The sequence below is a fragment of the Oncorhynchus gorbuscha genome, linkage group LG03 (genome assembly GCF_021184085.1).
Source record: "Oncorhynchus gorbuscha isolate QuinsamMale2020 ecotype Even-year linkage group LG03, OgorEven_v1.0, whole genome shotgun sequence".
NCBI classification, from domain to species: domain Eukaryota; kingdom Metazoa; phylum Chordata; class Actinopteri; order Salmoniformes; family Salmonidae; genus Oncorhynchus; species Oncorhynchus gorbuscha.
In genome coordinates this window covers 54,510,129-54,524,951 of record NC_060175.1, presented here as the reverse complement: position 1 = coordinate 54,524,951, position 14,823 = coordinate 54,510,129, and the positions used below count along the sequence as shown (strand labels likewise).

The window sequence follows — 14,823 nt, the reverse complement described above, 5'->3', positions numbered from 1 at the left end:
AATTGTAATGTGAATGGTACAGAACCATAGATGTTTAGGAAAGACCATCAGGGTGAAGGAATGGTTTCATAAGTTAAAACCACTTCTCTGGAACCTGGCATGGTACCTCAGCTAAACATCTGCATCCCTGGCACGGGCCACATAGAGCAAAACAGACGGTATGAGTACCTCAGCTAAACCTCTGCATCTCTGGCACGGGCCACGTAGAGCAAAACAGACGGTATGAGTACTTCAGCTAAACCTCTGCATCCCTGGCTCGGGCCACGTAGAGCAAAACAGACGGTATGAGTACTTCAGCTAAACCTCTGCATCCCTGGCACGGGCCACGTAGAGCAAAACAGACGGTATGAGTACTTCAGCTAAACCTCTGCATCCTTGGCACGGGCCACGTAGAGCAAAACAGACGGTATGAGTACTTCAGCTAAACCTCTGCATCCCTGGCACGGGCCACGTCGAGCAAAACAGACGGTATGAGTACTTCAGCTAAACCTCTGCATCCCTGTCATGGGCCACGTAGAGCAAAACAGATGTTATGAGTACTCCAGCTAATCTAATGAAATGTGTCCAGATCTTTTATTTCCAAGGCCTTTAAAGGGTAATTATTGAACAGATGGCTTTCCCTGGGGCTACACACATTCGTTATGTAACACACAACTTGCTGACATAAGTACATACAAATGGCACATTTGGGGCAGTGATAGTCCATTATGAATAGCTGTGTAGTAAAACAGGTCTGGCTACATTGAAGATATAAAAACCTGGGTCTGCTTTGGAAAAGCCTTTCTTGTATTACACAACCCATGAGTTGCATCTGACTATCATGTAGAGGTCTTTTAGGCTGCTGCAGTATATCACGGCCCTGAAAGCAATACTTGATGCAGAACACTGTAGGAATAGACCTGGACTTCCTGGTTTCTTCTAGTGCAATTGGTTCTCTGAAGCAGTTCAAGACCTCATTCACTCGGTCCTCCTACCTTATATTCACTCAGTGTTTAGAGCAGGTTGAGAGAGGTTGAAACTAATTAAAAAGGCAGACTAACTAGACGGAGCACAGAGATATATACACATAGAAGGAGATATAAAACAGTTCTCATTTACTCTCCCTTCCCCTCTGACACTGGAGGACATGTCATGCCTCCTATGACAGTCTTTGGTGCTTTGTACACCTGTGGTGCATTTATTACACACCGCTCCCTCCATGTAGTGTCCTAACCCGGGGTTCAACTGGGAATTCAGAGGTGGGGGATAACTATTTGGAGGGGTTAGGGTAAATGGTGAGCTGGGATTGAACATAAGGCTAGGTTTAGAGTTATCAAATGTTGTTGGTCACATACACGTGTTTAGCAGATGTTATTGCGGGTGTAGCGAAATGCTTGTTTCTCTAGCTCCAACAGTGCAGTAATATCTAACAACGTCAAGATTAGGATTATGGCTAGGGTTGAAACAGCGTGGACATGAAGCTAGGGTTATGGCGAGGGGTTGAACATGAAGCTAGGGGTTAGGAATCGATGTACTGCTTTAATGTATTACCATTCTAGGGTTAGTACTTTTATCCTGGAACTCGGCTCCGGGTAGCTCCGGCCCGATTTAACCCCTAGTCCAAATGCCGTTTAAGCCCCCTGTTAAAATGGATAATATAAATATTCCAGAGAAAAAAATATGGTTGAGAGAGACCTGCTCATGTGACTGGCAAGCCATTGACTTACTGTACTTCCTTATCCTCACTGGATGCTAATCTTGTACACTACCCCCTTAAGCACAGAGCTGGCCCCGTCATGCACAGACCCAAGTACTTCGTTATTCGTCTGTGTGCATCCACTGTATGAAATAGTATTAGCCACGCTTTACCTAGACGACAAGCCTGCCTCGGAGTTGTCAGATATATTTATTGCAGAAATGTGAGTGATGTTGGGATAGAGGATTCAAAGTGAGTGGTCCCTTCACATCATATTGCCTAGCCACACCACTGTGTAGTGCAGAGCAGTGGAATCAGCTACTGCACTATCAGGCCCTGGGAGGCTGTTGACCTACACTTTAAAAGGGGTTAGCGAAAACTTGACAGTAGCTTACAGGCAGCGCGTGGCAAGTCAAATTCTGTATTTCATATTACTACTGTATCAAAGCAAGTACTGTGTAATGACAGTACAATACCATAACATTTACTCTAAGAGAAAAACAAAATGATACCATAATCGGAATGAATGTATTAATAAATGGATGAAATAATGACATTCGTTGAGGGACGGGTTTGTATTCACAGTATTTTACTGTAATTACAAGGCGGGGATTGGTGAAAGCTCTTTGGCTGCTAGGTAAAGTGTTGAAACATTACAGCATATTCATTTGGATTTTGTGTTTAATAAAACGGGCTTCCAAACTGGCAGCAACTACAGGGCAAAACAGACCAGAAGGACATGGCAAAGTGCTCAATCATTTAAGGTTTAAAAGGTCCCGAATAGTCATTCTGATGTAAAATAGGCTCTCTTTTTTTAACACATCTCCTATTTGGTCTGTCTTTTGTAATGCGGCTCACAGCAGCACTGATGGATGTGTTGACATGACAACTGTGTCAGAGTTTTGAACGTCCCTTCCCCCCTTTTGTTCCATGTTAGCTGAAGCCCCAACCAGCCAGTACCTAGGGAACACCAGACACCGATGAAAGGGGAGACATAAGTATCTTTGCCATAGGTTAAGCATAAACTTTATTATATGATCTGACACTCTACAGTCAAATTATGGCACTAATAGAGTAGCTATCTAGTATATAAACCACGCCCCTCCGCAAACACACCTTCTCCGATGTTGGTTACGAGGCGATACTTATTAAAATGTGGTAAGAATAGATCAAGTTACCATTAGTGAATTAAAATGAGAGTTAAGGTGATGTCACCCTATCCCGGGGTGGGGGCTGTTTCCAGGACGTCTTGGGTGGTGCGTTGGGCAGTGCCTGTGGAAAGGCCTGGGTCTTCGTTAATGTCTGGTGGAGGGGGTAGATGGGTTTACAGATGGCTGTGAAGGCTGCAGCCAGATGGCCCAGTTGGCCACAATTCCCGCCTGCCATAGTAGTGGACGGAGCCTCTTGTTTCCTAACGTTAGGGTGTTGGACTCCGCCCACTCCGGTTGGGTACAGTCTTATCAGGATCAGCCATTTTAGTGCCCCAGTCCAGACGTTGTCTTCTTCCAGGACTTGGGCTGTGGAAGTCACTAAATGTTGTCAGCTTGCCAAAGACTGCTGGTCTAACGGTAATGTACCATTAATTAACATAAACACATTTAGCATCTCCAGGCCTCCACACATAAAAGTAAAAATGATATTTTTTCAATTTGGCAGCCAGTGCGCCTATGAAGGGGCTGTGTTGAGCATAAAAGAGAATTTGAAACAGGTCCTATATGCTAGATTTAGAGTTATTTGGTAACTTTAGTTGGGAATGATACAAACCTTAGAATGTCATAGGAATGAAAACATATGGGCTGCATGGTGCAGCTATAGGCTATTGATTTGAAAAAGTTGCAAAAAAAAGCTTGCGTTCTGTTCCTTGCCTCAGGCTGCACAGCTGTTCTCTCATCAAGTGATCATATTTTCATCCATTAGACTATTCTCAATTGAATCTCGTATTTATTAATATGTCAAATTAGTATAAATTTTGAATGATGCATTATGAAATGGGCAGAAAAAGGGGGGGAGGGACACATGGCATCTGCATTGCACGAATAGTGAATGGAAGCCGCACGCTCTCTCAACGGTCCATTTTGTAGGCCACTTCGCTTTTATAGCTGAGCATTGTGCTTAATATGAGCAGCTGATATATAAGACTTATTTCACTCCACACATCAACCACTGTTTAGGAGCATGGTCTCGCTGCCCCGACAGATGATATTCTGCCAAACTCTGGATGCCACGGGCACTCCAACCTTGTTCCTGTACCTACCCAGTGCTTAATTTGGGAACCAAGTGAAATCTGTTCGGTAACATCGATAGTAACGGGGCGCTAGAGAGCGTGCTATGGAGTAGACGTGCTTTGCTAGAGCTCCGCTCTATTTTGAAACAAATGAGTATTTATCTTAACCTCTCACGACCTATAACTTCAAACAAATATGACAAAGGGAAAAGGCACCAAAAAAGGGAGCGCTAAAACAAGATAATTTGAATGAGATAGACAACGAACCAATTTCAACGTCGCCGACCCAAGAGGAGTTAGCTGAAGAGGCTAGCTTCCAAGAGTTCCCCACAGAGCCTACTCAAAGTGACATACTGGCTGCCATAAACTCACCAAGCAAGAAGGTGGACACAAGGTTGGCTGATATCTCAAAGAGTATTGGGACTTTGGCCGAAACTGTGAAGGCAACTCGGGGAAGGTGCAGGAGGTTGAGCAGACAACTGTCGATCACGAGGCCAGGCTACAGGACATAGAGAAACAGTGCGCAACGTTAAAAAATGACAACAAAACCCTGAAACCCCAACTGGAAATGCTCGAGTCGCATTCAAGACGCCAGAACATGCAAATATGTGGGATCCAGGAGGACACTGAGAAAGGGAAACCCACTGAATTTGTCTTGGAGCTGATACAGGCATTGCTGTGGAGTGAACACTTCAAAACGGCCATCCTGATCGACCGCGCACACAGATCTCAGGCAACGAAGCCGGCCAACGGCGGGCCACCAAGGCCATTCATTGTACGGCTGCACTATCCCCAGAGCAGGGATCTCATCCTCAAGCTGGCTAGTCAAAAATTCCCCCTTAACTTCAACGGAGCCAGGGTGACTTTCTATCCAGATCTTACCTTGGAGGTGAGGAATCAACGGAAAGAGTATGATGAGGTATGCAACAAATGCAGGGCGGCCAACATCCGATATGGATTCCTCTTCCCAGCCCGGTTTAAGGTGAAAGTTGAAGAATCAACACGTAGGTTTGACAACCCAAAAGAGGCCAATCTGTTCTTGACAAGCAAGCTCCCTGGCTGAGGATACAGAACGGCTGCGTCAGCCGGCTAAATGACCAAATACAGGCCAGGAATGTATTTGGATTTCCGGTCTATGTCTTTTCGATTAGAAGATCGGAAATTGGGACTTAATATGATAGGTGAGATGTTGTGGTTAATATAGCAATTGTTTAGCACATCATGTTTTAGCGCCACTCACCCACTAACCTCTTGCTCCTACCTGGCACGCAGGCGTCCCATCTAGAGCTCTGGAAATGCAAATGCGCTACGCTAAATGCTAATAGTATTAGTTAAAACTCAAACATTCATTAAAATACACATGCAGGGTATTGAATTAAAGCTACACTCGTTGTGAATCCAGGCAACAAGTCAGATTTCTAAAATGTTTTACGGCGAAAACATAGCACATATTTATGTCAAACCACCACCGCAGACATAGCTCATTAGCATAGCCAAGTAGGAAAAAATATGCAATCAACAAACGCAGGATTTAAAAAAAAAAAAATCATTTCACTAACCTTTTGAAATCTTCATCAGATGACAGTAATATAACATGTTACACAGTACATTCATTTTTTTTCAATAATATGCTATATATATCCATAAATCTCTGTTTACAATGATGCAACGTTCAAAAAATGCTACTAAAATGTCAGGAGAAATGAAATAGCTCCGGCAGATAACGTCAGCTAACAAGGAATACACATCATAAACTTTGACTAAATATGCATGTTTTACATATGTATAGGAAGATACACTTCTTCTAAATGCAATCGCTGTGTTACATTTATTTTTAACGTTACAGTTTGCATTCATTAGGCTATACTAGGAGTCGGCGCTCCAAATGTATCATTATGCCTCCTCTATCTTGGAGTCGACAGAAACCCAAAATTAACACATAAATATTCCCTTACCTTTGCTGTTCTTCCATCAAAAGACCTGGAAGGGATAATACTTACCAAAACAGCGTTTAGTTTTCAAGTCTGCGTCTTTCGGTTCTCAAAATAGCCACATTTTGGTCGAAATGTAGGCAAAATTCAAGTGGATGCGCACCAAAACGTCGAAATTATATATTATATGTTGAGTAAACTTGTCAAACTATGTTCATAATTAAGCTTTAACATGTTATAAAGGTGTACAGCAATTGTGAGGACGAAGCGAAACACACACGTCTTTTAATTGATCCTGAATAAAAGAGAGAGCGGGAGCAGAGCGCGCATAAACGTACACTTTTTTTTCGCGTGACCGAGACCTTTCGGCACGCTCATCGTCTCGTGAGCGCGCGATTCTCACAATGAGAAGCCCCATTGAAAGCAGGCTTCGCGTTGAACACGTAGGAACTGTTCCCAGAGCGGTAGCCTTTTGGGAAGTGCTTTTAACATGACGTCAAAGTTGGGCCAACTTTTTCCATGACAAGAGAGATTTTGGGAGAATGCATGCCCTGAGACTTCTGCTTTACATAGAGACAAAATTTAAACGGTTTTAGAAGCTTTAGAGTGTTTTCTATTCGATCATATTTTATATATGCATATATTAGCAACTTTTGACAAAAATTTATCCTGTTTTATATGGGTACCCAATTCCTCCAGAAGGGGCAGTAAACAGGGCTAGGCTTAACAGGCTAACGTGAGAGTTAAGTGTTAAGTGTTATTTAATATTAGCGTATGTGCGGAGCATCTATAGACAACGAGTTAGTTCAAGCTGTATGTCTAGACACCCTAAGGTTTGTGTGTTAGCCAAGGAGTGCTTCGTTCACTCAGTAAAGGGACGGAAGGAAGGACGGGAGGGGGGATGGGGTCTGTGTTTTATGTTCACGTTTATTATTAGTACAGGTGGCATGACAAGCTCTCGCACGGCGGGACGTTTTTCTTCTGAGTTTTGTATGACAGCAACAATTTGCTCTAAAATAAGAAATGCCACATAGTGACAGAGCACAGAGTAGACCAGGTGGAATAAAGATAGTCAGCTGGAACTATAATGGCTTAGGACATGTGGGGAAAGGAGCTAAGGTTTTTTCTCATCTTAAATCACTGGGTGCTGACATAGTGCTTCTTCAAGAAACTCATATTAAACGCTCCTCTCAGGCCAAGCTACGAGTCAGCCGGATCGGTCAGATATACCAGTCTATGCAAAAGCGAGAGGGGTAGCAATCCTGATAAGGAAAAACATTCCTTTCGTTTACTCATCCTCCATTTCAGATCCTAATGGTCGGTATATTATTGTGGCTGGTAGACTGCATTCGAAACCAGTAACCTTGGTCAATTTATATGGACCCAACTTCGATGATCCATTATTTTTTCAAAGGACATACCAAATATCTCGGATACAAGTGTTATTGTTGGAGGGGACTTTAACTGTACGTTAGATCCTCTTTTAGATAAACAGCTATCAAGGTCACTTCAACAATCAAATGTCAGTGTCGGTCTAAATACATTGATGACAAACCTTAACATTGTCGATATTTGGAGAAAGACGCATCCAACAGACAGGGATTATTCTTTCCTTCCATCAGTTCATAAATCATATTCCAGAATTGACTATTTTTTTGTTGGACTCCAAACTAATTTCAGCAGCTGAGTCGGTTACCTATCACCCTATTCTAATTACGGACCACTCTCCTCTGTCCATGGTGCTGAAACTCCACAATATGTCAACAGGTCGGCGACCGTGGCGCTTAGACGCATACCTGCTGAAAGATGAGGCTTTTTGTCAGTATTTGACGGAGCAGATTGCCTTTTTCCACGGAACTAACGACACGGGGGATGTTGACGACTCCACCCTTTGGGAATCTCTAAAGGCTGTGATTAGAGGTTACATTATTTCTTATACATCAGAGAGGAAGAAACGCGCCAATACTAGGCTGAGAGAAATTGAAAGAGAGTTAGGGGAACAGGAGAACATTTTTAGGACGAATTCCTCGTTTACAGTCCTTGAGAAGATCACAAAGTTAAAATATGAACATAATACCATCCTTTCGAAACGGGTGGACTCTTTCCTTGCTAGAACGCAACAAAGTTATTTTGAACTGGGTGACAAACCACATGAATTATTAGCAAGACAGCTAAGGCATGTACAGGCATCTAGAGCTATTCACAAAATAAAAGACAAGAAGGGTAAAATAGTAACAGATCCACAGGATATTAATAAATGCTTTGCGCAGTTTTACTCAGAGCTATACCAATCAAAATGCGATGCTACTGATCCACAAACTATGGAACGCTTTCTCGCTGAATGTGAACTTCCTAAACTAGACAGGGGGGCAGCTGCTGCACTCGATGCAGGGATAACTTTAGAGGAAATTAACACAGCGAAAGCACAATTTCCAAACAGCAAGGCCCCATGGGCCCAATGGATATGTAATAGACTGGCGCAGTACTTCTTATAGAATTCTATCTCCACTTATGTTGCGAATGTTCAAACAATCCAAAGAAAATGCCAAACTCCCGCAAACACTGTGTGAGGCTACAATAGCACTGATCTTGAAAAAAAGATAGAGATTCCATGGAGATGTCGTCTTATCGCCCCGTGTTGTTACTCCCCATAGAAAACAAAGTGTTGACAAAGATATTGGCAAACCGATTGAAAACATATATTTCCGACATCATACACCCTGACCAGACAGGTTTTATCCCGGGCCGACATATATACTACAATTTGAGACACCTTTTCAACGTAATGTATCACGATCATAAGGTTGAGGCAGTGGTAATAGCTCTTGATGCAGAGAAGGCTTTTGATCGGATTGAGTGGAAATATATGATGTCGGTTCTGGAGCACTTCGCGTTTGGAAAGGAATTTATTAATTGGATAAGAATAATTTATGCACACTCAATGGCATCCATGGTAACCAATCAAGAAATGTCACAGTCATTCCGCTTGTTCAAGGGGTGCCGACAGGGATGCCCTATTTCGCCTGCTCTCTTCGCTATAGCCATGGAACCCCTTGCTACTTGCATTCTGGCATGTGCCGATATAGCTTCTGTTAAAATAAAGGACACATAGCACAACATTTCCCTATATGCAGACAATGTTCTTTTGTTTTTGTCCAAGCCTAAAACTTCTATTCCACCCTTACTTAACTTGATAAACACATTTGGCTCCTTCTCTGGCAACAAGATAAACTGGCAAAAAAAGTGAGTTGATGCCAATATCACGGCCTGTGGATATGCAATTTCTGCAATCTACCCTGTTTAGAACAGTGAAGGACAAGTTCACAAGCCTTGGCATTGTAGTGACAAGAGACCTTGTCACTACAATCAGCTATTGAAAGCGAATTGGGACATGAAAATATATCAGCTTAAACAAAATATAGATTTTTGGAAAACTCAATCTCCTTGATTGGTCGTATAAACGCTATTAAAATAGTTGTCCTAACCAGGTTTCTTTACCTCTTCCAATGTCTACCCAATTTCATACCACAAAGCTATTTTAATAAACTGGATTCAATAGTAACTCCATTCTTATGGGATAACAAGGCAGCCAGAAGAAGCATTTTTGCAAGTACAAGATAGAGGGGGGCTTTGGCCTTCCTCACTTTAAACTGTATTATTGGGCTGCTAATCTGAACATTGTGTCTTTCTGGAGGGAAAGTTTACCTGCGATGAGACAGAAGGATATGCCTTCATGGCTTTTGATTGAGCAGGCCTCCTGTCAACGTTCCTCACTCCCTGCACTTGTTAATAGCCCATCATATGTGAAAAAATCCACTTATGACTCTAACCCAGTCATTTGTCATATGCTTAGGATCTGGAAACAGATTAGGTATTTTCTTAACATACCCACTATATACATTGACAGCCCGATTTGCCTGAATCATGCTTTCCACCCCGCATTGGATGATGTGGTATTTTCACAGTGGAGGGAGAAGGGGCTCACAACAATTGGTAAGTAATACATATGGAAAAGATTCGATACAATACCTCCAATAGAAGTTCAATGTTTTACAAAATATGGCAGCCGAAACTGGATAAATGGTCTAGTCCCGCTTCATAACTGGGTTGACGATCTGCTGCTACTCTGTGCTGTACTCCACTCAATATTTATTTTTGGCTTTACTACACTGCTTGTAATGACTATATGCTGTCTTCATATACATGTACCACCTAATAGGATTTTGTTTTATTTTGTGTATGTGTGAGTTAAGTTTTGTTTTGTCCTCTAAATTGGCCATCCCATTCAACAGTACAATGAATGTCATTGTTAGTATTGCTGTCTTTTTTTAATTAGATTTTTTATTACATATTATTAAAAAATAAATAAAAAAACATCGATAGTAACATGTTTTCTCAACGAAACATATTTCACTAAACTGTTGACAGCCCATCTGCGCACTTGAGAATGGATTAAAGGAGAGAGGATATGGAAACGCATGGTGATGAGATTCTGTATAGCTGTCACCCAATTATGGAAATATAAATATGCACTATTACTAGGGTATTCAAAATAAAATTGTAAGATGCACTGCACAATCAATGAACCAACAGCGTCTCCTAGGGCTTGCTATATGTTCTCTCCCACACTCATTGATAGCAATTTTGGAGTGTAAGCATAAAGTAAACAGTCCATCCAGTATGCATAATACAGTCCACACTCAAAGGGGAGTCCTCAAAAATATTTAATTTGAGAATAGGCTCGACCAATTATGTACCAAAGACATCTTAAATCAGTTTTGTTTTATCTTTTTCTGCCATGCATAATATGCAATAGGCCATGTATTGTAAAATTGCACAATAAAACAAAATCACAATCATAAAGTGCTGTCCATTTTGTTCTGTTAGGCTTTGAAACATCCACAACCACCATGTTTTACACTCGTTGGACTAGTTAACCGTAAGGTTGCAAGATTGAATCCCATCGCTGACAAGGGAAAAATCTGTCGTTCGGCCCCTGAACGAGGCAGTTAACCCACCGTTCCTAGGCCGTCATTGAAAATAAGAATGTGTTCTTAACTGACTTGCCTAGTTAAATAAAGGTGTTAATAATAAAATACAAAAATTAGAAAAGGAAAAAAAGGCAAAATCAGCATCCAAAAATACCGATTTCCGATTGCTATGAAAACTTGAAATCGGCCCAAATTAATCAGCCATTACGATTAATCGGCCAACCTCTAGTTTTAGCGAAACATCACTCCTGGGATCATCACGGTCATCTTGTTCAGGTGCTTTTTGGGTCTGCTCAAGTCTTGCAGGGGGAGGAGGAACAAACCTCAAAGTGGGCACACCTGGAAGCCCGTGACACATAGGTCCATGTCGGCACTCCCCTGTGGTCTGCTCGCTCCAGGCGTAGGCTGGTGTCTTTGGTCCTGCCTCCTTGCCTCTGGTGGTAATGCGGTCTGGTCTACCCCGGGTGGTTGGCAGTCTGCTGGTCCAGGTTTGGTTGGTGGTGTCCTGAGGAGGGCAGATGGAAAAAAAGAAAGGCAGGGGAGGGCTGCAGGCCAAGGGTAGAGGGTGTAAGGCTCGCCTAGGCAGCACTCCACTCGCCTCAAGGCCTGCATTCTGTCGTGTCCTCAGGCACCTGGTCCGTTAGTGGTTCTGGATGTTGTGGGGGTCCGGGCTACTCCGTGGACTTGGGGAGTCAGGTCGGGCGTGGTCAAGCCACTTCCTTTTCAGTATTCCCCAGTCAAGCCATTGTTACTGTTGCTGCCTCCTGGTCCGTCCAAAGAAAATTATAGAAGAAAGAGTAGGGAAAATCTCCACTCCGCAGGGTTTTGCGTAATCAAGAGAAACGAGTCATTTTAAAACATGATTTAGGGCTTGCTGCCCCTCCAAATCAGTCCCCTATACAGTTTCAATTGACAGAGCACAACCAAATAAACTCTGCAAAAAAGAAAATGTCTCACTGTCGACTGCGTTTATTTTCAGCAAACTTAACATGTGTAAATATTTTATTAACATAAGATTCAACAAATGAGACAAACTAAACAAGTTCCAGAGACATGTGACGAACAGAAATGGAACAATGTGTCCCTGAACAAAGGGGGGAAGTAACAGTCAGTATCTGGTGTGGTCACCAGCTGCATTAAATACTGCATTGCATCTCCACCTAATGTACTGCACCAGATTTTCCTGTTTTTGCTGTGAGACATTACCCCACTCGTGCACCAAGTTACCTGCAAGTTCCCGGACATTTCTGGGGGGGAATTGCCCTAGCCCTCACTCTCCAATCCAACAGGTCCCAGACGTGATCCGGGCTCTTTGCTGACCATGGCAGAACACTGACATTCCTGTCTTGCAGGAAATCACTGTCCTGGTCATTTCCTCCATTACTTAACATTGAGAGAGGAAACAACACACAAGTCAGAGTTATTTTATAAAGTCCATCTTTAATTATATATGAGCTTCACCATAGCCCTGTGACTCCCTTTCTGCATCCTTGGACTCTCTATGTCCCCTATCCTCCAGGCCGGCTCGGTCCTCCCCTCCCGCTTCGTGGCTCGACGACTCATTGCGAGCTCACAGAACAGGGCTCCGGGCAGCCGAGCGGAAATGGAGGAAAACTCGCCTCCCTGCGGACCTGGCATCCTTTCACTCCCTCCTCTCTACATTTTCCTCCTCTGTCTCTGCTGCTAAAGCCACTTTCTACCACTCTAAATTCCAAGCATCTGCCTCTAACCCTAGGAAGCTCTTTGCCACCTTCTCCTCCCTCCTGAATCCTCCTCCCCCCCTCCTCCCTCTCTGCAGATGACTTCGTCAACCATTTTGAAAAGAAGGTCGACGACATCCGATCCTCGTTTGCTAAGTCAAACGACACTGCTGGTTCTGCTCACACTGCCCTACCCTGTGCTCTGACCTCTTTCTCCCCTCTCTCTCCAGATGAAATCTCGCGTCTTGTGACGGCCGGCCGCCCAACAACCTGCCCGCTTGACCCTATCCCCTCCTCTCTTCTCCAGACCATTTCCGGAGACCTTCTCCCTTACCTCACCTCGCTCATCAACTCATCCCTGACCGCTGGCTACGTCCCTTCCGTCTTCAAGAGAGCGAGAGTTGCACCCCTTCTGAAAAAACCTACACTCGATCCCTCCGATGTCAACAACTACAGACCAGTATCCCTTCTTTCTTTTCTCTCCAAAACTCTTGAACGTGCCGTCCTTGGCCAGCTCTCCGGCTATCTCTCTCAGAATGACCTTCTTGATCCAAATCAGTCAGGTTTCAAGACTAGTCATTCAACTGAGACTGCTCTTCTCTGTATCACGGAGGCGCTCCGCACTGCTAAAGCTAACTCTCTCTCCTCTGCTCTCATCCTTCTAGACCTATCGGCTGCCTTCGATACTGTGAACCATCAGATCCTCCTCTCCACCCTCTCCGAGTTGGGCATCTCCGGCGCGGCCCACGCTTGGATTGCGTCCTACCTGACAGGTCGCTCCTACCAGGTGGCATGGCGAGAATCTGTCTCCTCACCACGCGCTCTCACCACTGGTGTCCCCCAGGGCTCTGTTCTAGGCCCTCTCCTATTCTCGCTATACACCAAGTCACTTGGCTCTGTCATAACCTCACATGGTCTCTCCTATCATTGCTATGCAGACGACACACAATTAATCTTCTCCTTTCCCCCTTCTGATGACCAGGTGGCGAATCGCATCTCTGCATGTCTGGCAGACATATCAGTGTGGATGACGAATCACCACCTCAAGCTGAACCTCGGCAAGACGGAGCTGCTCTTCCTCCCGGGGAAGGACTGCCCGTTCCATGATCTCGCCATCACGGTTGACAACTCCATTGTGTCCTCCTCCCAGAGCGCTAAGAACCTTGGCGTGATCCTAGACAACACCCTGTCGTTCTCAACTAACATCAAGGCGGTGGCCCGTTCCTGTAGGTTCATGCTCTACAACATCCGCAGAGTACGACCCTGCCTCACACAGGAAGCGGCGCAGGTCCTAATCCAGGCACTTGTCATCTCCTGTCTGGATTACTGCAACTCGCTGTTGGCTGGGCTCCCTGCCTGTGCCATTAAACCCCTACAACTCATCCAGAACGCCGCAGCCCGTCTGGTGTTCAACCTTCCCAAGTTCTCTCACGTCACCCCGCTCCTCCGCTCTCTCCACTGGCTTCCAGTTGAAGCTCGCATCTGCTACAAGACCATGGTGCTTGCCTACGGAGCTGTGAGGGGAACGGCACCTCAGTACCTCCAGGCTCTGATCAGGCCCTACACCCAAACAAGGGCACTGCGTTCATCCACCTCTGGCCTGCTCGCCTCCCTACCACTGAGGAAGTACAGTTCCCGCTCAGCCCAGTCAAAACTGTTCGCTGCTCTGGCCCCCCAATGGTGGAACAAACTCCCTCACGACGCCAGGACAGCGGAGTCAATCACCACCTTCCAGAGACACCTGAAACCCCACCTCTTTAAGGAATACCTAGGATAGGATAAAGTAATCCTTCTCACCCCCCTTAAAAGATTTAGATGCACTATTATAAAGTGGCTGCTCCACTGGATGTCATAAGGTGAACGCACCAATTTGTAAGTCGCTCTGGATAAGAGCGTCTGCTAAATGACTTAAATGTAATGTAATGTGACTCTCAGATCAATTCAGTGTCTACAAATGAATTCTCTGAGAGTGCTTACAAAATAATTCATAATATCATTTATAGCCAAGACACATCCCATCTCAACTCACATGACGAAACACAGATCTTAGGAACAGTTCCCAAAGAACCTTTAACTTGAAAGAGGAGTATCCCATAGCCGGATAGCATTAGCTATAAATTATCGTTCAGTTTGGTCTCCTAAACGAAGTTCTTATCTCGTTCTTGGTACAACATAGTACCAAACCATTACCTCATCCAATGGCATATATCAATGGTCAATTCTAGATACTCCCATCTCAAAAACCATCCCTCCTGGACGAGATCAGAAAAGACAATGAGCCTCTTAGGTCACATACTAGATC

General features: G+C 44.1%; 1 protein-coding gene across 1 annotated transcript in view; it reads left to right on the top strand.

The window, feature by feature from the left end:
- The window catches only part of LOC124031574 (guanine nucleotide-binding protein G(i) subunit alpha-2), a 180,631-nt gene that overhangs the window by 68,726 nt on the left and 97,082 nt on the right, over positions 1-14,823 (top strand). The window lies entirely within an intron of this gene.